Below are 22,897 nucleotides of genomic sequence, written 5' to 3' on the forward strand. Positions count from 1 at the left end.
TAGACAACAATAATAAAACACGTATTTACTTTTTCAATCCATGGAATGTGTAAAATTAGTTTTATCTAAATCAGAGACATGAAAGTCAATTCGAGGTTAAATTTGTGCGATTTGACGTGGAATGACTCTTTTCGGCCAGTATAACTGTTTCTGTGTATCAATTCCGTTATGGTGGGGGACGGAGATGAGAGACACTACTCAAAAATGGAAATTAAAAAAATATATATTATTAAACTCACAGTTGTTGAGTAACTGTGTAAACATTTTTCGGAAATCACAGCGCACTTAAACTTTAAGATGAGTAGACCTACAGGCAAATTATTATTTTAATAAAAATTATTTTATTTTTGTTTTGGGAAATTGAGAAGGGAGAACTATCTGATTATGGCTCTTATGACGTTTCATTGTAAAAACCAATAGAAAGCAGCAATTTAAAACAGAGTAGTAGTAGTAGCAGTAGTAGTAGTAGCAGTAGTAGTAGTAGTAGTAGCAGTAGTAGTTGCAGTGGCAATAGTAGTTTTAATAGTAGTGGTAGTAATAATAGTAGTAGTAGTAGTAGTGGTAGTGGTAGTAGTAGTAGCAGTAGTTGCAGTGGCAGTAGTAGTAGTAGTTGTAGTGGTAGTAGTAGTTGTTGTAGTGGCAGTAGTAATAGTAGTAGTAGTGGTGGCAGTAGTAGTGGTGGCAGTAGTAGTGGTGGCAGTAGTAGTAGTGGTAGTAGTGATAGTAGTTGTGGCTGTAGTAGTAGTATTAGTAGTAGTAGTATTAGTAGTAGTATTAGTAGTAGTAGTAGTGGTACTAGTAGTAGTATTCGTAGTAGTAGTATTAGTAGTAGTAGTATTCGTAGTAGCAGTATTAGTAGTAGTAGTATTAGTAGTAGTAGTATTCGTAGTAGCAGTATTAGTAGTAGTAGTAGTAGTAGTATTCGTAGTAGTGGTATTCGTAGTAGTAGTATTCGTAGTAGTAGTATTCGTAGTAGTAGTAGTATTAGTAGTAGTAGTAGTAGTAGTATTACTGTTAGTAGTAGGAGTAGTAGTATTACTGTTAGTAGTAGTATTAGTAGTAGTATTAGTAGTAGTAGTATTAGCAGTAGTAGTAGCAGTAGTAGTAGTAGTATTAGCAGTAGTAGTAGTATTAGTAGTAGTAGTATTCGTAGTAGCAGTATTAGTAGTAGTAGTAGTAGTAGTAGTAGTATTAGTAGCAGTATTAGTAGTAGTAGTATTAGTAGTAGTAGTAGTATTAGTAGTAGTAGTAGTAGTATTAGTAGTAGTAGATTAGAAGTAGTATTAGTAACAGTAGCAGTAGCATTATTAGTAGTAGTAGCAGTAGCATTATTAGTAGTAGTAACAGTAGCATTATTAGTAGTAGTAGCAGTGGCATTATTAGTAGTAGTAGCAGTAGCATTATTATTATTAGTAGTAGTAGTAGTAGTAGTACAGGTAGTAGTATTCCTGCTTTGTCTTTCCTCTATTCTATTAATGATAACTGTGCAATCTTTATCTACGAGTACATTACTCTTGATTATAAACTCTCTTGGCTGCAGTCTAACTAATCCTTCTCTACAACCCCTGCGGTGGCTGAGTGGTCAGACGCAGGCGGCCCGGGTTCGAGTCCCGGTCAGAAATCCATAGTGACACTTGTGGCGGACATGGTCTCAGTTGGGGTTTTTCTCGGGGTTCTCCCGTTTTCCCCCATATTAGGCATTCACACCATTCCGTCACCATTTCTCCATTCCGTAGCATTCCCCGAACGCCGGCTAGGGACGCACGGAGGTTCTGGCCTAGGGACGAGTGGGGTTGCCTGCTCGACACCTGGGCACACAGAGAACCTTAGTGTGGTCAGCCGGTGTGGGTTTGGGAATGCGCCACTAGAGGGTTAGCACAATAGATCTCAATAGGTCGCAGTGCTGGGCCATAGTGCCCCATCCCGTAAATTGCATTCCATTCCATTCCAAACCTTTTCTACTATCATTGCTACCTTGCATTACTATTGTCCCTAATTTTTTGCTTATTTTCAAGCGTTTTTATCCCTGACTAATATTCACTAATTATATAAATTGCCCTTTTTCATCTGCATTTCAACATTACATTATTTGGCTCTTTTTCACTGACCTTTTCCAGGATTTTACTCTTGCATTCATTCAAGATTATGTAATTATCGGAAATTCCATCGTGTTAATTGAATCTTTTGTTAAACTAAATTTGAAAATCAGAGGTGCGCTCAGGCGTGGGTTCGATTAGCGCTTTGATTGATTATATTTGCTATTTTTCAGAGGCTAATACTAAATATAAGATGAATGTCAAGTAATAAAATGACGAATCTCAGGCCACACTTCGCCAAGCATAATCTCGCTGTCACCAGTTACATTCAAGTGAAGCAAATAATATTTCAAATCCTCAACAAAATGTGTCGTTTACTTTCTGTAACAGTTTCATAGTAACAGCTCCCTAAAAATAATTATTATAAGGAATCATCTGTGTACCGAAGCGCCAGCTGAATGCTTTGTTGCCTCGTCAGATTAACCCAGAATGGAACACATGACATTTATTTTATCAAGAATTAATAGATCCTTACCTGAAATTAAAGCACACAATGGCTAACCACTGTGAGACACTTGAGATGTTTCGTCAGTGATACTCTTGTTATTCTTATGCATCTACCACTTTTTGCGACGTTGAAAAGAGTTTCTTGCAGTGTAAGTATTGTTTAAGCGACCACTTCACTTCAATTTCGGCTATTTTCGTATGTACAGCATTGTTCACTGCAACGCTAGTGTGACATAGCTACCTGGTGGCCCATCTGCGCCGTCTTTTTTGTACTAGACTTCCCTTAATGCACAAAATGCTAAACAGTTGCCTATTAAGAACATCACGCCAAGAAAAAAGCGTTCAGCATTGGTGCTCTTCCATCAAATGATTAGTTGCCATAGAAACGTCTATCTACCGCATAGTTTCTACGAAGTTCTAGGCAAGGCCCATAAAACAATTGTTTTTTCTTTGTATATTTCAGAGGCTTAGGGAACGGATACCGAAACAAATGCAGGCATTTGACTCTAGTTTCATAGTGGTTGCAACGCCAAGTACAACTAGTAACAGGTTAAGAACCCGCTCTGTTTACTTTGTTCCTGTTTTGTTACTAATTATGATAACAGTGTTGTTTCTGGTGCGTTTAGTAATGAGGGGTACACCGACAAATTTCTGCTGTATGGTGAAACACGGCAAAATGTAACTGCAGCTCGTAGGCTTAACTGGCATTGCTTTAAATGTGATGTTAATAATAATAATAATAATAATAATAATAATAATAATAATAATAATAATCTCAAACTACAAATCTCTTTCAGAAAACTGTATTTAGCCACGGATCTAAACCAGAGACAATCGCCATCGCATTGATTTCATGAAGGCATTGCCCCTGTAATGTAGAAAATCCTTCGTGCCCTTCTGTTTGATGACTTTTCTATAATAATTTTTAAAGCTGCGCAGATGAGCTACTTGGTGTAATGCTCCCGGTATATCTTGACCGATAGCAACCGTTAGATTGAAAGTGTTTACTACCTACTGCGCATGCGTTACATTTATATTTAAATACTTCAGTTGTATTATACATACATACAGTACATACATACATACATACATACATACATACATACATACATACATACATACATACATACATGTTCTGCACAAGGGCAGGTTTTTCACTGCAAACCCAGCATTCTTCAATATTTCCTATTTTCTGCGTTCCTCTTAGTTTCCGCATATGATCGACTTATCCTAATGTCATCCATTATTTCATATCTTCTTCTACCCAAAACTCGTCCTCCGTTCACCATTCCTTCCAATGCATCCTTCAGTAGGCAGTTTCTTCTCAGCCAGTGACCCAAAAATTCCTTTTTCTCTTTCTGTCCTGTTTGAGCATTATTCTTTCTTCAACTCTTTCCCACACAGCTTCATTTCTTATTCTGCCTGTCCACTTCACAAGTTCCATTCTTTTCCATATCCACATTTCAAATGCTTCTGTTAATTTCTCTTCATTTTTGCGTAAAGTCCATATTTCTGCCCCATACAATGCCACATTCCACACAAAGCACTTCACTAGTCTCTTTCTTAGTTCTTTATCCAGAGGTCCTCAGAAGATGCTTTTTCTATTAAAAGCTTCCTTGGCCATTGCTATCCTCCTTTTGACTTCCTGACCGCAGCTCATGTGTTTTTAGTTGGTTACTTAACGACGCTGTATCAACTACTAGGTTATTTACCGTCGATGAGATTGGTGATAGCGAGATGGTATTTGACGAGATGAGGCCGAGGATTCGTCATTTATGTTACCTGGGATTCACCTTATGGTTGGGGAAAACCTCGGAAAAACCCAACTAGGTAATCAGCCCAAGCGGGGATCGTTCCCGCGCCCGAGCGCAACTTCAGCCCGGCAAGCAAGCGCCTTAACCGACTGAGCCACGCCGGTGGCGCAGCTCATGTCACTGCTTGTAGTACACTGCAAGTATTTGAAGCTGTTCACTTGCTCTGCTGTCTCATTTAGAATTAGCAAGTTTACCTTCTTCATTTTTCTTCCTATTACCATGGTCTTCGTCTTGTTTGTATTTATTTGCATCCCATACTGCTCACAGCTATCATTTAGCTCCAGTAGCATATTCTTTAGTATCGCCTCCTCTTCTGCTAAGAACGTCATATAATCAGGAAATCTTATGCACTTTAATCTTCTTCCTCCTACTTTTACCCCTCCTATGTTCTGAAAATATTTCTTCACTAAATTCCTCAAGTAGATGTTGATCATGGTAGATGATATAGGGCATACTTGTCGTACTCCTCTTCCCATTTCACTTCCTTTAGACATTTCTTGTACTATTTAATTTTAAATTATGATGGTAAACCGTTAGTAAATTAAAATATAATTCGTCGACTTCAGTACAGTCTGTAGTTTCTTTGGATACGACTGTATGATCCTTAAAGGAAAGAGTCTAATGCTTTCGTTTTCACATGGACGAGCAATAGTAAAATGCGCAGCTAACTTCGGATAATGGTCTACAATTCCGCTCTCTAAATTATTTCACCGAATAGTGGGACATGTCACTGCAATTTTATAACATAAAAGATTTGTTTCTCGAAATTGTGAGGAAAAACTTGAAGAAATGTAATTACACATTACACAAATTTAATAATCTTCTATTCGAGAATGTTTGTTTTACTGAAGAAATATATGGACGTAATAACGGAAATTGAAATTGTATCCAACAGAGACATACACTTCACAATATATACAACGTTGAAATATTAAACAGTTGAGAATTTATTGACTTACACCATCGCAATGAAAACTTTAAACTTTAATACTGCACCACCATGATGAAGGATAAAATCATAATATCTAAAATAACGATAAATTTTACCATTGTCTGCAATATGAAATAACCTTTTATGCTACAGCAATGTAGAAATCTTAGTTACAAAAATAGACTTCAGAATAGTAATTTGTTAAAATTTGTATCATTCTAGTTATTGAAGAAAGTTACAATATGTAACACTGAAGAATCTTTCTAAATTTTATGCTTGCAATCGAAAATTACAATTCTTCTGCTGTAACAGAAAACTGGAAAGAATTTATTAAACGTGTAACAAAACCAAAGTTGGACTAAACTGCAATAATATGCAACGAAAATGTGACTTTACATAGAGGTGAAGTGAACTCTGGGAGGAAGATAGTCGAAAAACAAGAAGAGACTCAGTCGCCTTATTCATATTGACAAATAGTGAGAACTGCGTGGAAAGACATTTTCATCGCCTCAATGTAACATATTCTGAAAATAATGCTGATATTATTATTGTGCAATACGATGACCTGGATCAGTAATAAGAACAACGGCGGTGTGAAAAGGGACAAAAGGGACAATAGAATGTATTAAGACAACCCAGAGAACATTAAATGACATATAAAATATTATATTTGAAATGTAACAGTAATGATTAGTAAAAATGTAGACCTCTAGGGCAGGCGGAAAAATTTGTAAGGTGATTTATTATATACAGTAAGTGTAATAATAACTGCCAGCATATATATATTTTTTTGGAAATCTTCAGAATTCAGGTGGTCAAGACATATACAGAGAAAAGAATTAGCTCAAAAACTAGCAGAAAATATGGAATTGGAAATGTTTTTCGCAATACCTAACAGAATATAATCTTCTTCTTCCAAATTAAGGGTGTAGATTACTTGGACACAAATGACCCCTTGTGCACCCCAGAAACTGGAGATTAACCCACAAGACCGCAATGTGTTACCAGTTTTGCTGTGCTGCTGGGAATAATTTCTTCAGAAGAGCCAATGTTTGCTTCCCGAGATAACAATGCCTGATTGGCTTAGATCTGGGCAATCCAGCAATATGTGAAATGATAATAAATAAAGAAACAAGAAATGAAAGTTGCCTAAATTCATGTCAAAAATATTATCCATCGTACCAAGAGTTATGTTAAATTTTAGCTATCGTGTATACATTTATATGCATGGCACTACGACAGGGGGAAAAATCACAGACAAAAAGAATGACATCAAGCATTTCTTCATAATTTTCGTTGCACTGACATGCAGTAATTGAGTGTCTTAATAATGTGACTTTTATAAATTGAGACCAAAAAGATATGAAATGGAAACCTAAATACTGATGCAAGAAGAAAGAGTATGAACATAAATTGAAAATGATAAAGAATGAATAATGGAATATACTTGCCCACATGGTAGGGAGGTTGGGATGGGCAGGGCGGGACTCGACATGCAGCCACCTCCACGTGGTGAGTCCTGGGTTGTTTCAGTTCAAAAGATTGAAACAAGCAAAGAGCTGCATGTATTCTGCGAATGATGGTACGAAAATGCATATGAATTGTTCGTGATGCATTGTTCTACACATCTCCCGAGTTTGGAGTCGTTCGGGTCATTATTTCTGGGCATTGCACTTTTCAAAAACAGATATCACCAAATCAGGTAAAATCACAATGACTTGTACTGAAATAATAATAAATATATTGTATAATATTTATTTATGATTGATCTAATTTAAAAATATACTTTGTCTCACGACACAAAATTAATTGATTTCACCAAAACATTTTTATTCTGTTTGATCACATACAGCATCGGTTTTGCCGTATGCAGTTGATATGGCAACAGGATGGAGCACCACCTCATTTTGGTGTAGGAGTGAGGGACTTCTTGAACCAGCAATTCCACGAATGGATATGCCGTCATGACACAATAGAATGGCCACCTAGATCATGCGACCTGACGTCATGTGATTTTTCGCTGTGGGGTAAGTAATCCTGAAAAACAATATTTTTGCTCAAAAACCGCAGGATCTGCATCAGTTGCGACAGATGATCGAATAGTCATTCGTGAAAATCGATGAAAATCTTGAGTAATGTTCTGCCGTCTGTAAATTAGTTATGAACTGTGTATTGAGAAACAGGGCCCTCCATTTTGAACAAAATCTGTAAGGGAATGTGTAGTCAAATGTAAATTGAATGTAATTGAATGAAGCAGTAGCAGTTTATTTTGCGTAGCAGAGTTAAGGCTATAAGGTCTTCTCTTCCACTGAACCAAGTTTCATAATATAGGCTACATAAAATACAAAATTATGTCGTAGATTATGAAACAACACAAAAGAAGATAGACTACCTTAAAAATTACATAAAATAGGTATAGTAGAAAATTACAAATAGTCAAGATTAGTTACATAATATAAGGACAATACAAAATAAAGTAGAAAATTACATATAATGAAAATCAGTACCATGACATAAGGGGAATATGTACATACACAACAGAGATCTGCGTCGGACGTTTTCGCTCGAGCGCCAAGTAGTTCATAGCATAAACCGATAGGTAGCGCACATGTATGATGGGTAAAACTTTCGCGAGCGATAAATCCTCGAACGGTATCAGCCGAGCGTTAGACATTCGTTCTTGTTACAGTGATGAACTGTATAGTAACATCATAGATGTTTATTATTTCAAAACTTAGCAGTGTTTAACTAACCTCTCCAAAACTTGCTTTAAAATGTAATATAAATGTTTTAGGTAAATGTTTTTTTTTTTTTTTCCACAGGAGTGATTTTGTTTTTGCCATATCTGATAGATGTTATTGGATGTAAATGTAATTATTATAAACGGAGAACACAATCACGATAATGCAAGAACCGTATCAACTTTTCTAGTAATAATAAGAATCTCTAATAATTAGTGTATCAATCTTTGCGTCTGTAACAGTTGTGCAGCATGATTATTCGTTTTATTATATTTTCTGTGACGTTATCTCTGTACTAATATTGTTATTAATCTCCTGCTATATCAACAATATTTTGTAAAACGTTTCTACATTGTCGCAGTATATAGGCGGAACACTATATATAGACCTATCATATTATATATGTGGTAAATCAAATATTGAACAATTATTAATTAGGAATAATAACTGTATATCGAAGTTTTTCATACTATTTTATTTATAACTTCATGATACTGTTTTGGTACGTTCCATTAGACTGTTCCATTATACGTTTATGTTGGTGAGATGACCTTGTACTGTGCTTCTATTTATTACGAGCGTATCACGACCGATCTTATCTCACTCGAGTGTGCGATATTCGACCGAGTTCAAACGAGCGATTTAACTCCAATGCAGCACTCTGATACACAATTTATAAGACATAAACTGCTCGACATAATTTCGACGATTAATTCACTTGAATAATATACAGTTAATATACTAATAGGAAAATACATGTGGGTTACAATACATAAAATGTTGAATAGTAGCATCGTACTATATGGCATACAGATACAAATGATTAAGTATTGTATCAAGATAATATCGGAAAAAAAGAAGAGAGAGGAGAAAAAAAAACTTGGTCATTTAAGACTATTTAGAAACTTCCGCTAGAGTCTAGTTCTGTTCAATAAAAACATTTCTAAGTAGAGTGTACTTAAAGATTTTAGACTCCGACTGCTCCTGATTTCCTGTGACAAGGAATTCCAGGAACGGGCTGTGTGTATTGTGAAGGAATCATTGATACGATAGAACAAGGTTATGTTGTGAACGCGTATCACGGTTGTGGTGGGATGCCAAAAGTGTGAAACGAGGAACTAGGTAAATAGATGTGGAATTATTTAAAATATGATACAGCAAACAGAGTGAATGAACTGAACGTCTCTCTCGTAAACGAAGCCAAGATAATTGTAAGAAATACTCGGAAACATGATCATAGCGACGGCTGTTAAAAATGAAACAGACACCAGCATTACGAACACGCTGAAGCCTCAATGACAATTCAACACTGAGGTCACTATACAGTCAGTTTAGAAGGAAAGTGAAATGTAAAGAAGTGTTTGGAGGAAGCGAACTTTAACCCATCCTGTATATGATGTTTATTTATTATTGCGGTATTATTCATTAACAATATTAATATATTTCGGAATATGTATGGTAAGTCTTTCTTGTGTTAAATAAAACGTACATTGTTAACATGTTTCGACCTATTTTGGGTTATCTTCAGAACTGGTCGTTGTTGATGTTGGCGGCTCTTGTTTCCTGTGTGGGTGCATTCGTAGTGTAGAGTCAAAGAGTGTATGTTTTTTGAAATTAAGTTGTTTGTTGAGAATATCGTTGGGGTGTGTTTTCGTGTGTCTGTATATTTCATATTGTTCTAGTGTGTTGAGTTTAATTTGAAAAGACATTCCAATCTAAAAGAAATATAAAAAAATTCGATTAGTAAACAGGATATACAAACGATAAATATATAAAAAGAAAATACAAGACAATATAATATCATCATCACAAAAGCAGACAAATGGAATGCAACAGTAGTTACGGAAAAAGCAACTTATAGAGAAAAAATACAAAAATTCTTTTCGGATAATAACTTTGAACTAATCAAATCAGATTCTACTACCAAATTTAAAAAAACACTTTAAAAAGTATCATAAAAACTATAGACTTAATTTTAACGGAAAAAGAAAAACGTTCATTAATACAGATGAAACCTCAACCACCAAAAATGAAACCACTACCCAATAAATAAATAAATAAATAAATAAATAAATAAATAAATAAATAAATAAATAAATAAATAAATAAATAAATAAATAAATAAATAAATAAATAAATCAAGCAATCAATCAACCAATCATTCCGGTGTCATAATAGCTGTCGCCGTCTTTCGGAAACCAAATGCTACTCCTCTGTGTTGCTTGGTGTTTTTTTTTAGCCATTTTTGTTTTACAATGAACGAGAAGCTAGCCCGTTGCACCAACGTCCAACCTGGAGGACCACGTAATTTTGTTTAAGGTTTTCTGCCTTTAGACTTTGATAAACTACTATCAAACTACAAGCAAGTAGTGCCAGTTTTGGTCCACCCTGGGTATTTTATTTCCCCAGTACCCTCTTTATCTGATAGGTTTTCCCCTATCCGCCTCCTGTGGGAGACCAACAACTCCACACGAAAGCACTACCCAAAATTCACAAACAAAACGTCACCATTACACCAACTTGCTACGCAAAAAAATTTCCACAAAGACATCCCTGCGCCGGCTCAGTAGTCAGACTTCCGGCCTGTCTCGCAGACGGCCTGAGTTCGAGTCCCGGTCAGTTCTGTGATTTTTCATTGAAAAATCCAAAGTGACAGTTCTGGCGGACAAGGTCGCAGTTGGTTTTTTTCCTGGGTTCTCCCGCTTCTCTATATTAGGCACGCTACATCATTTCGTCATCAGTCCATAGCATTCCCCGATCGCCGGGTGGCGACGCACGGAGGGGGCTGGCCTGGGACGACGGAGATTACCTGCTCGAAACCTTAGTGTAGTCAGCCGGTTTGGGTTTGAGAATGCGCCTATCTTGAGCTTAGCGCAATAAATCCTAATAGATCGTAGTGCTGGGCCATAGTGCCCCCTTCCCGTAAGTTCTGTTCCATAGATGTCCAATTGTAACTTGTTCGAGGCAACCCCTGGCATAATCAACCCGCTGCGCATAATCTTTAATGTCGTTTTTCCTATTTCATATGGAAAGTTATTGACCTTAGCAGAGCAAGCTTGACGTGCAGTATCTCCTGCTTCTATAGGCGTTTGGACATCCATGTTCGATTCCATTTCCACAAACATACTTTTTTTTTCTTGTACGGACGAGGGGACTCGAACGCTTACATTGCAGCCTGAGGCTTATTGTGCTTACCACTCCTATTCTGTGAATTATTGGGTAGCGGAACGGCCGCGCTCTTGTACAAGTACAGCACGCCGCACCGTGAATTGAACCCGGGCTATTGTATGGATGATAATTTTTAAAAAATTATGGGTTATTTAACGACGCTCGCAACAGCCAAGGCTACATCAGTGTCGCCGGTGTGCCGGTAATTTGTCCCTCAGGAGTTCTTTCACATGCCAGTAAATCTACTGACATGAGCCTGTCGCATTTAAGCAAACTTAAATACCATCGACTTGGGCTGGGATCGAACCCGCAATCTATACCGACTATATGGATGGTGATGATATGTGAATTCATGATAGAGAAATGAGTCCGAGGTGCTATTCTGCTGAAAGTGGTTGAGGGAAAACCCCGGAGAAAACCAGGAAATCCTCAACCAGGTAATTTGCCTCAACTAGGATTTCAACCCGGGCCTGTTCGTTTCACGGTCTGACGTGCTAACCGTTACTACACAGCGGTAGGCTATAAAAATACCTTAGAACAAATTTTAAATACATTAAAGGTTACAAAGTTAAAAATAACGTTGAATTAGTTGAGATTTTAAAGAAAACTTTAACAGTAGACTTGCCTCGTTTGTACACAAACATTCCGGCCAGCGATACGATAGAAATAATACCATAAAACTTAAAAGATCAAAGTAAAAGAGATACAGAAATTGAAGAATTTACTAAATTATAACGTATTTGTAACAGTCAAAATTATTTTACAATGAACGGGAAATTTTATAGACAGAAAGATGGATTATCGATGCTTTCTCTCGATTTCTCTTCTTTCAGAGATAATGGCAAACAACGCGGAGGAAATACATGTAGTAGGCTACTTGTAAGAACAAATATATGGTATTTATTTATTTTATTGGGTTATTCTACGACGCTGTATCAACATCTAGGTTATTTAGCGTCTGAATGAAATGAAAGTGGTAATGCGATGAAATGAGTCCAGGGTCCAGAACCGAAAGTTACCTAACATTTGCTCGGATTGGGTTGAGGGAAAACCCCGGAAAAAACCTCAACCAGGTAACTTGCCCCGACCGAGATTCGAACCCGGGCCACCTGGTTTCGCGGCCAGACGCGCTGACCGTTACTCCACAGGTGTGGACAAAAGAAATATATTACAATAGATAAGATATGTAGACGATACCCTGATCACTTGTCATAATTAGACTTCGAAATTGAGGTTCCAGTAGGAGAGATACAGGAGACAAAATAATAATGTGAATAACGAATGAAAGTACTACGTATAACCATCAACGCACATTTCAGACGGAAATTTGATTTAATCACACTGTAAAATTTCTCGCTTTCTTGGAATTGAATCAAGTTTGTTAATTCCTTTGCGCCCAGTAGACTACATTTCAAAATGAGGTCGAAAGTTCTCAACCCAAGGACTATCAATTTTCTTAACTACTGCTTCTACTCTCTGACGCTAGATCCATTTTTTCATTCTCTATGGAATTCGCGTTTATCGCTCAACACGTAACAATGCCGTCTTCAACAAAACAAATGACATATTGGACCGCCATTATGCTTTCTGATTTCAATTAAAGCAAGCAAAGATAGCGCTTTATGGAGATTGTGTATTGAGGAGCTCGGTTCGATTCCCATGGGACAACCAGGATAAACCTCTTCCCACTCAGGTAAGCTTGCTAAGTTATATTATATATTATGCTTGAAAACTGCAACAATAAGTAGGTAATGAAAACATTTACGTTTTGTCGTGTCAATGATCTTTCTAGGAATAAGTGTGTATATTGGAGGCTGATAATTTAGCCTCGACTGGACAGCCATATTTAAAACACTACCGAACGAGTGACGCAATTTAAAAATTACTGAGAACAATGAGGATTATGGTTTTGATACAGTACACTGTTTTATGACCATCCTTCCTTATCCATAAATACAAACAAAATAAATCGTGTAATACAGCGCTTCTGAAAGTTTGGCATTCTGTGAATCATAAATTGTATTTAAATAGTATTTTAAAATTTGGAGAATACTGCAAAATGTATAAAAATCACAGAAATACGAATCAATAAAAACATGAAACATCACCAATAATAATATTATTGTGATATAATCGTAATATTTCAAAATAAATGATAATTATATTTCATTATTATTATTAATATCTTTAATACTATCAAAGATCTAAAAAGAAATATAATATTTATCAGTTTCATATCAGGATTCTCTGGGTATGTATCCATGAAAACAAATTACCTAAAAAGGCTAAATGCAGAAACAGAAATGAGACTATAGCTTTCCGCCCTTAGACCATATAATTATAGAAAAAAGTGTGTACCCTTTAGAAAGGAACATATTCATCCCACCCAACAAAACAATTTAGTACGAGATTTTATTCTGGTTGAACCGTAAGTAATGTCATTAATTTCAAGGGGTTAATCTTTGAGATATTTCACACAAAATAGTTTAATATCATTTTGCTCGTTTTTGTTTCCATCTTGAGGAAAAAAAACTGTATATGAATCATTTCATAGTGTATTTTGTGAAAGCTATTGGAATATTTCCCAGTATTATCGGTCAGTTTAAGAGAGCAATGTATTAAGATAATAAATGATTTAAATAATTTTATTTTAGTTTTGTCCTTTAAATGTGCAGAAATTTGATCCGAACATATGCAAGTTTTCGTTCTGCAAAGGAACTTTAAAACGCAGTGCACAGTGATAACAATGTAAAGGTTAATATTGCCTGCAGAGAGGCAGATACATGTTGTCGTAGGCCAGGTACCTACCCTGAACAGTTGGGGTGATCGAGACGGCCAGATGCGGCGGTTGAGAAATCGAGAAATGTAAACATAACGCACACGACTGATTTTGAAGACGTCTCGGGAAGTTTTATTCCTTGGATGTAAGTTTACCTGTTACCTCTTTAAAATATTTAGGTGGGAGGGAAATATTTCTATTTTACTGAATGAAATGCTTGTAGCACGACAAATTGAGTTTTTTTTTTAATATAATTAAGTTGATTTGTGTGACGTAAAAATAAGTGAATAATTTTTTCGCATTGCATTTGTTCAACGAATATTTAATTAAAATTAAATTGAAAGAGATTAAAAATCGTATTATTTGTAATTTTGTTCGTTTAACATAAAATAACAAATCGTATTTTTATTTTTGCCTGTAGAGTTTTAAATGTTTTAAAATCTTGTTTTTATGACGTGAACTAAGCATCATTATTTTATTAGTTCTGAGAATATTCAATTGTAATGGGAGTGTACAAATATTCTTAATCTTTTAAATTTATTCTGAAATAAACTCACGTTATTGTCTGTGCGCTCTGAATATTTAATTAAAATTAGGTTGTAGAGTTTATTTTCAATTTTTTCAAAATTTTGTTTAACTTGAAGTGAGCAGTGTTCATTCTCCTTTCTCTAACACAGTATAATACAAAATTTAGACTCTACATCATCAGTATTTTTCTTATAAGTTTAAAACAATAGGCTATACGTGGCAAAGACCTTCAACTTCCCTGTTCGTAACAAGCCAGGTGAAGGGGTTGTTCAGAGGAACAGAGAATTATGTGTAGCCTACATCCTATTGATTACACAGAGTTGCACTATCTCGTAATTCATGTATTTTAATATTCACATTTTTCTGGAAAACTATTCACAAGACAGCAAAATGGTTTTTGACTTTTTTGTTGCTCTTTACTAAAGGAATCATCCACCAGAATTAATAACATTACTTACGGTTCGTACTGTATAATTACGTGTGTGAATTATTAAATAATACTGAAATATGAGGCTATCAAATGCAAAACTCGCCTTATCCAGGTAAAGTGATTTGTCAGAAACTAGACAAACCTCTGCAAGACAAATCGTAAAGATTTTGAAATGTATTTTAATGCTATCATTTTGTTACAAGGCCCTAAACCTAACGTGCATCACATGACAAGTCAGACAGCAATGTTACGACAGTGAAACACAATCTAATTTTGGATAAGGCGGGTTTTCCACTGTACTGTTGTGGATAAGACAAGTTTTGGTTGTTACAACATATGCTTTTATAAAAAATAGCTTTAATTTTCTCATTTACTATTCCCTATCTTTGCTTCATAACATAAATTAATAACGTCTTATAATTTAGTGCAAATACACATACTATTCTTTATACATAATGTCCCATTTATCTTGTGCGCCTATTATAACTTTTTTGTTTGGATAGGTATTGAAATTTTTGTTATTGAGAGTTATGTTAGAACGAGGGCCTAATATGAGTGTAGAGATTTTTTGCATGTAACTACATTATGGTACAAGATACACGTGACGTAATCAATTTTCAAATAGAACTACATAGTTTAATCATGTTACATTGATTACACACATTAAGACGAGTTCAAAAATGTATCAAAATGTCACCTTCCCAATCATTAATAACAACAAAATGCAAAATGAATGCCATCAGAATGTGCTGTTTGTTGTGGTACCCCATTCATCTTGTGCATTGATTTACACAAAACGAAAGACGACTGACGTCCATACACGTCGTGTGTTGTGTTTGCTGTCTTAAAATGTAAACAAACCACAACAACTATCGACGCCACAATCCACTACAGTGGCCTGCACGTTCTCCGGACCTGTCGCCACTTCACTTCTTCGTGTGAGGAACTGTAAAGGACAGTGTGTACCAGGACATTCTGACAACACCAGACGACATGCAGCAACGCATTCGACAGGCTTGTGTGTCCATTCAACTAGCAACATGCCGGGCAGTCCTACCGTCTTTCGGGGAATGCCTTCGAAAGTGCATTAATGTGAATGGTCACCATTTGGAACATTTTCTGTGATTCTCAAAGCATAACATTATCACATTGGAAGTAGGCCTACGTTTTTGTTTCATTTTGATGTTAATGATTAGGAAGGTGACATTGTGATACATTTTTTTTAACTCGTCTTAATGTGTGTAATCAATGTAAAATGATTAAGGTAATGTAGTGTTTTTTTTAAATTGATGTCACGTGTATCTTATACCATAATGTAGTTACGTACACCAAATCTCTTTACTCATATTAGCCCCTCGTTCTAACATAACGCTCAAAAACAAAAATCCCAATGCCTATCCAAACAGAAAAGTTATATTAGGTGTAAAAGATAAATGGGACACTTTGTATGTTAACACTTTCACAATATAAAAAGATAAATGAAAACTCTCTATATTCACATATGTAGTTTTTTTTTTCAATATTTCATTTCAAATTCTGAGTTGTTCTCCTTCAACGTCCATGAAACTATTGCAAAACACATCCTCTTCTTCATTGCAATCTGCTGTAGTATTCTGAGAAATTACAGACAAAACAGACAAAATTTTCATTCTCCTCCCAGTTCTCACCAAAATGTTTCTTTAATAAATTAACTACATCTTTCAATTTTTCTTCCTTTGTTGCAATACCTATATTCAGATTCCTTGCAGAAAGCATTTCTAAGTTTTTCCGCGTTTTAAAATAGTCTTGCCCACACATAGATCTTACCGATAATTATCTCTTACTGTTGTTCTTTTGTGACACTCTGTCTCCGCCTCTAAGCTCTTTCGATGCAGGGTTGCCAAAATAATATTAACGAGCATAAAAATTTGTGTTTTTCTTAACGTTGGATACGACGAGTTTTGCTTTTCATATTTCTTAATGGTAGTACAGCAAAAATTGGATAAGAACAGTTTTGCTCTAAATTGTTAGATGGATCAGACTTGGTTTTGCACGTACAAATGTTATGGATGTGGACAGTTTTGCATTTGATAGTAGTTTTCTGAGCTCTATGGAAGAGGAATTAGACAAGATTTGCACAAACCGACTACATCAGTAGATAGAGAGCTGCAAGTAGTACAACATCCCATATGCAACTCACTTTTTTTTTAAATTTTGGATAAGGCGAGTTTTGCACTTGATAGCCTCATATATCATTTGTATAGTAAGGATTATTTTGGTTTTTTATCCTTTTAAAAATGTTGTAAAAGTTCATAGTAAGCCTACTCTTTACTGCGAATGTGCACTTCAAACGAAATTGAAAATGCAAGTTTTTGACAATGTATGTGCATTATTAACTTGTTTTCAATTCTACACTTACATCCACTTCAATAAATGTGTAATAATAATAATAATAACAACAATAATAATAATAATAATAATAATAATAATAATAATAATAATAATTTTATAATTTTAACAATAATGAAACTTCGAAATCCTTCCATACCACAAATGGGACTGTTATCAGATTTCCATTGGTTTAATTCATGATCAAATGAAAGTGAGAAATATATTAATATTACAAATGAATACCACACTTTAAAAGGAACTTACAAGCAAACCTTCTGAGGGGGACAGATAAAAAGGTTATTTTTTTTTGTTCCACCGTGTTAATAATGTCAAAAGAAGTGCTTATACAAATTTTGGCCGCTCGACAGCAATTACGAGCACCGTAAAAAAAATAAGTTCGCCAGGGGCTGTTAACAGAAAAAAAACACAATTTCATTAGACAAATTTATTGGAACAAACACAACAATTATTCAGCTATTTTTCAACGTATTTTCCACCGGAATTGAAAAATTTCTGATTCCATGGGATCGACAGAGAGAGGTGCAGATACAGTCAAACGCTGGTTCCGATCTGAGGCGGCTGACTTCTACGACACGAAAATCGATCGCATGGTATGACAAATGTCTGAATTTCAGTGGGGGATATGTTTACAAATACCGCAACAATTGCTGTATCTGTTTCAATAAATGTTTCCATGCAATTGTGCTTTTTTTCTATAAACGGCTCCAGGGAAAATCACTTTCTGGACGGCCTCGTATTTGGGGTCAAGTGACCAAAATTTGTATCAGAACTTCTTTTGACCTTATTAACATGGTGGAAGAAAGAAATTTAACTTTTTTATCTGCCGCTATCAGAACGTTTGCTTGTAAGTCAAAATTTGCTACTTTTCAGGAGAGCAAAGAAACTTATTTTCATGAATAGGCTACATACGAGTGTACCTGTCTCGTACCATAAATATCAACTTGATGGGAAAGATTTGACTAAGTTCCTTTCTTTGCAAATCACTACTTGATGGAAATATTAATCAATTCATCAGTAAAGAATTACAAATTTTTACTTAGTTTATTTCTAAAAAGTGCGATTCAAATATACCTACAGGTGGTACATATTAATTATAGGATAAAGTACACATATTTTAGGCCTATAATTTAATTACAGAAATATTTGGGTGAGCCGCGGTAATGTATAGTTAACTCTATTTGTTCCACATAAAATACAAATTTTTACTAAATTTCAATGTAATAGTAATTCATTCATTCATTTGGTGTTCTCCTCAAGGGCAAGTCTTTCACTGCAAACCCAGATTTCTCCAATCTTTCCTATTTTCTGCCTTCCTTTTCATTTCCTCATATGGTCCATATATTCCACACCTGTGGAGTAACGGTCAGCGCGTCTGGCTGCGAAACCAGGTGGCCCGGGTTCGAATCACGGTCGGGGCAAGTTACCTGGTTCAGGTTTTTTCAGGGGTTTTCCCTCAACCTAATACGAGCAAATGCTGGGTAACTTTCGGTGCTATGTGATCTGAGTACTACTGTAATTCTGATGTTTGTGTAAGGGAAACTACTCTTTATAGGGATGAATTTAGACAAAATTAATAACTTGCTTCCTATGTAACATCATTTTATGAAACTTGATGCAGAACTTAAAGGTAGCTATGTGATCTGAGTACAAATTCTGATAATGTTTGTGTAAGGGAAAATGCCCCTTTATAGGGAGTGAATTGAAACAAAATTTATAACGTCTTTTTCTTACCTAATGTATTTTCATGAAACTTCATGCAGAACTTGAAGGTACCATATGTAACTGTTGAATTTTAAATCTTTTTTATGTCTAATATTCTTGGTGTCATGTTCGATAAGGATCTTTGTTGGTCTTATCAGCTTTATGATCTTTATAATCCTTAGACAGTATAAGGGGGGCGAAGGCTAATTGGGATTTCCTGGTCTCTGACTGGGTCAAAAACCCTGATGGATCTGATATTTAACTCTTGTGGTGAATTTCGGTGAAGTCCGGAGGGCCTAATTAGTCAAATCCACTCTCCTCACCTCCACGTGGGGCCCCCTGGGATCTTTTAAGATGCGAAAGAGAGAGTGGTGTGCGGAGAGCAATGGGAAGCTTCCGCATTTATCCATCCCAGAGAAGACTTAAAAAAATTATGCCATGATGCGTCCATTCTTGGTAAAAGAATCCGGACGTAAACTATCCCCCCAATCGGATGTCCGGGAGGGGGATACCGAGGAAGGACGTAACATGGCGGAAGCCATCACCGAAGAAGAAAGAAGAGCTAGAGAAACTCCAGATCTGCCAGGTAAGATGGAAAACTTGAAGGAAGCAAGGAGAAGAAATGAGTGGATGTGATGGGAATATCAGAAGGGAGGTGGAACAATGATCGAGAGTTGATGAGTGACGTGTAGGGTTCGAAGTTGATGAAATATCAAATTTTTTCTGATATCACAGACAAAGCGAGATACGATATAAAGCCGTTTAAATTCAACACGAACCAATATAGCCTATAACTACTTTTTTTTATTTTGCATTTACTCGCACTTTCTGTCTTTTATTGTTTACTGATCATTTTTTAGGAAATGTTCTACTTTTTGTTGCATTATTGCCCTTTCCTTGTTTCGAACGGAATTTTTTACGGCGTAAACATAGCCTACATTCCAGAACCTAATGCAGATTGTGTCATGCACTGACTTCAGTGTTTTTGATGAAGATTTTTCACCAGCGGACCTTGGTCACTTCACGTATGTGGCCATGACGTCAGTTGAAGGAGAGAAGAGCTTTCCAATACACAGGAATGTCTTTCAAGTCTGAGATCCTAGAAATCATTATGATGTCATATTTTTTACAATTTTAAAGCCATGTTATAAGTCATTTTCCTGTGACTTCCGAGCCCTAATTGCAAATAATTGTAAAATATACACAATGCTTTAACTTGTAAGTCAAGTAAATAAACATTTATTATTTATACAGACATAGCCTCTGGCTACGTGTGGATTTTAAAATGTTCAATAACACATAGTAATGCGAACAAAAAAAAAAGTTTGAGGAAAGGAAAGCAAACTTAAAAGTGTGTAATTTAGTTATATGTTGTTCAATGTTATATTGAGTTTGCACTGCTTAACAGGTTCCGTGCCTACCAACAGCCCAATTAACATCAGGTGGGCTGTGGAGAACTGCATAGATGACGACGAGGACGACGTTTATTTACCGGATTTAGAAGAGATGCCTTCTGTTGACAGTAAGTCAACTATATCCACCATAAACATCACTTACAGCTAATAAAAGCACGTTCAGGGCAAAATTTGAATATTTTTATTTCAAAATTTGCAAGTTCTTGGTCACATATGAGTAAACGAGGTAATAACGACCTTATGTAATTGTAAGGAATAGTAAAGACAAAGAGGGGAAGGAACTGGCCAGCCTAACCCATTATCTCCTGGCTTAGTTGCCTCATGAGTGGTACCTTATTGGTGTCACTTTGAGTTCATACCTGTCTTTTCCGGCAATTGACTAAACAACAACAGTATTGACAATTTATACAGATTGTTTTAAAAAATGGACTGGAAGTAATCAAAGTGTTAGGGAATGTTAGCTAAGAATTGTTAGATGTTGAATTGCACCGTAACTTTGTCGGAAAATGTGTTACATGCAATCATACCTGGGGAATCACCAGTGTCTTGTCCTGAAAATTGATACCTGGTCCAGCTGAGGAATGTTCTAGGAAATGGTTTCAGGAGAGCAGCAAGGAACCCGAGACATTATTAGCATGAACGAGTAGACGCAAACTGATCTACGCGGGCAGATTGGTTCACGACTGGAATAACGCTAAAATTATGTTTTAGAGTACATTTTCTATAACTGTTTTTTTTTGTGTTTTATTTTGTTTGAAGAAGACAAACTATATCCCAAGTAATGGTTCGTTTTTTATATATATATATATATTCTTTGAGTCAGGTGAAGCCTAATAATAAGTGATAGGATTTGGGCAATAATTATTCCACTTTCTGTTGAATAAACTGAAACATCGGTCACATGACTCTGTGAAAAAAATTTCCATTTTCGAGTTATTAAAGAAATAAAAATCACTGCACCCAGGCTCGAATCCGCTCTTCCCTGCATGATTCGCACATGTCTGAGCCATCTGAGACGAGATGGAGGACTTCACTTCTGCGTGGTCTGTCAGCACCCTCACCGAGGTCTGAATATAGTACACTATATAGACGGGCCAATTCAAGAGGGAGACAACTCAGAATTTAAAGCTATGAGAAACCAGAATTTTAAAGCTGTGAAAAGTCCAATTAACGCATTCTAATTATTTGAAACTTACAGTAAAACTATATGAAACATCATTAACAGAATTCTGGAGTAATTGGTTACTCACACGACATATTGCTTTAAAATGCAGTTTCTCTGAAAACTTTAAATTTTCAGTCGTTTCTTTCAGAACTGGTTCGTTCATATCAATTATACAACAAATCCATTTTCTTCGTATTTTCTCAAGTGCGTTTCAGAACGGTTTACGACAGCACTCGAAATAGAACGAATGCTCTATGTCTCTGAGCATGCGCAGTTGCTTGTATTTGGAACTTAGAATATTCAAAGGGCCAGTACTTTTTTCTTGTGGTGTACATAATCACGGCTCCCTAAAAATGATTTACTTATTGTTGATAGTTTAATGACGTACATGTTATCATTCTTATCTAATATGCACTCTCTATCTTGTTCATTAGCTAGCAATCAGTGTGATAACGACGATTTCCACCCAGCATTATTGTTGTTGTTTAGCCTACTGTTCGAAGACAAGTCTGAACCTCACAAGTGATACTAAGAAGGCACCACTTATGAGGTAACTAGGTCAGGAGATTATGGATTAGGGTGGCCAGTTCCTTTCCCACTCCAGTACATACAACGCCGACTAGCTACATATTACACTAGTCAGACTTCAGATGCATACAAACAATAACTGTTCTTCCTCTGACACACATCGTCAAGTGAGATGTGCTGTCTGATAATATATGTACATATCAGCCAGAAACTCAATATTGCTTTTTAGCTCGACCCAGAACAAGAGAGCAGGCAACCTCGGCTGCAGCCATGCGGGAATCGGATGGGTTCCAGATAATCTACATAAACGAACATTTCACCTATTCCTCCTCTTCTGAAGGTACAGTAATATTTCAAAGAAGGGAAGCAGTAACTAAACATAATGAATACAGGGTGTTTCAGGAGGAATAGTAAATGTATTAGAGAGCGGTAGCATGGACTATTGTGTGTAAAATAGTTCATATAAACATGTATCCAATTTGTAATGTGTGTGAAAATACAGCTCTTAGAATGTTACATATAGGTAATAAATGTTAGAAACTTTATGAAGCAAATGACTACGCACAAAGGAATAGTACGTGTCGCTCTTGTAAGATCGTCTGAGGGTAGCACTGACCATAAAGGGATGTAGAGAAATAGCCGTTGGCTAGAAAGATGGGCATGTTCGTCCAGCATGACGGGGCGCCTGTATATTTTAGCCTCCAGGTAACTCACTTAATATCACATTCCGCGAAAGATGGATCAGCCGCGATAGTCACGTGCA

Source organism: Periplaneta americana, chromosome 15 (genome assembly GCF_040183065.1).
Source record: "Periplaneta americana isolate PAMFEO1 chromosome 15, P.americana_PAMFEO1_priV1, whole genome shotgun sequence".
NCBI classification, from domain to species: domain Eukaryota; kingdom Metazoa; phylum Arthropoda; class Insecta; order Blattodea; family Blattidae; genus Periplaneta; species Periplaneta americana.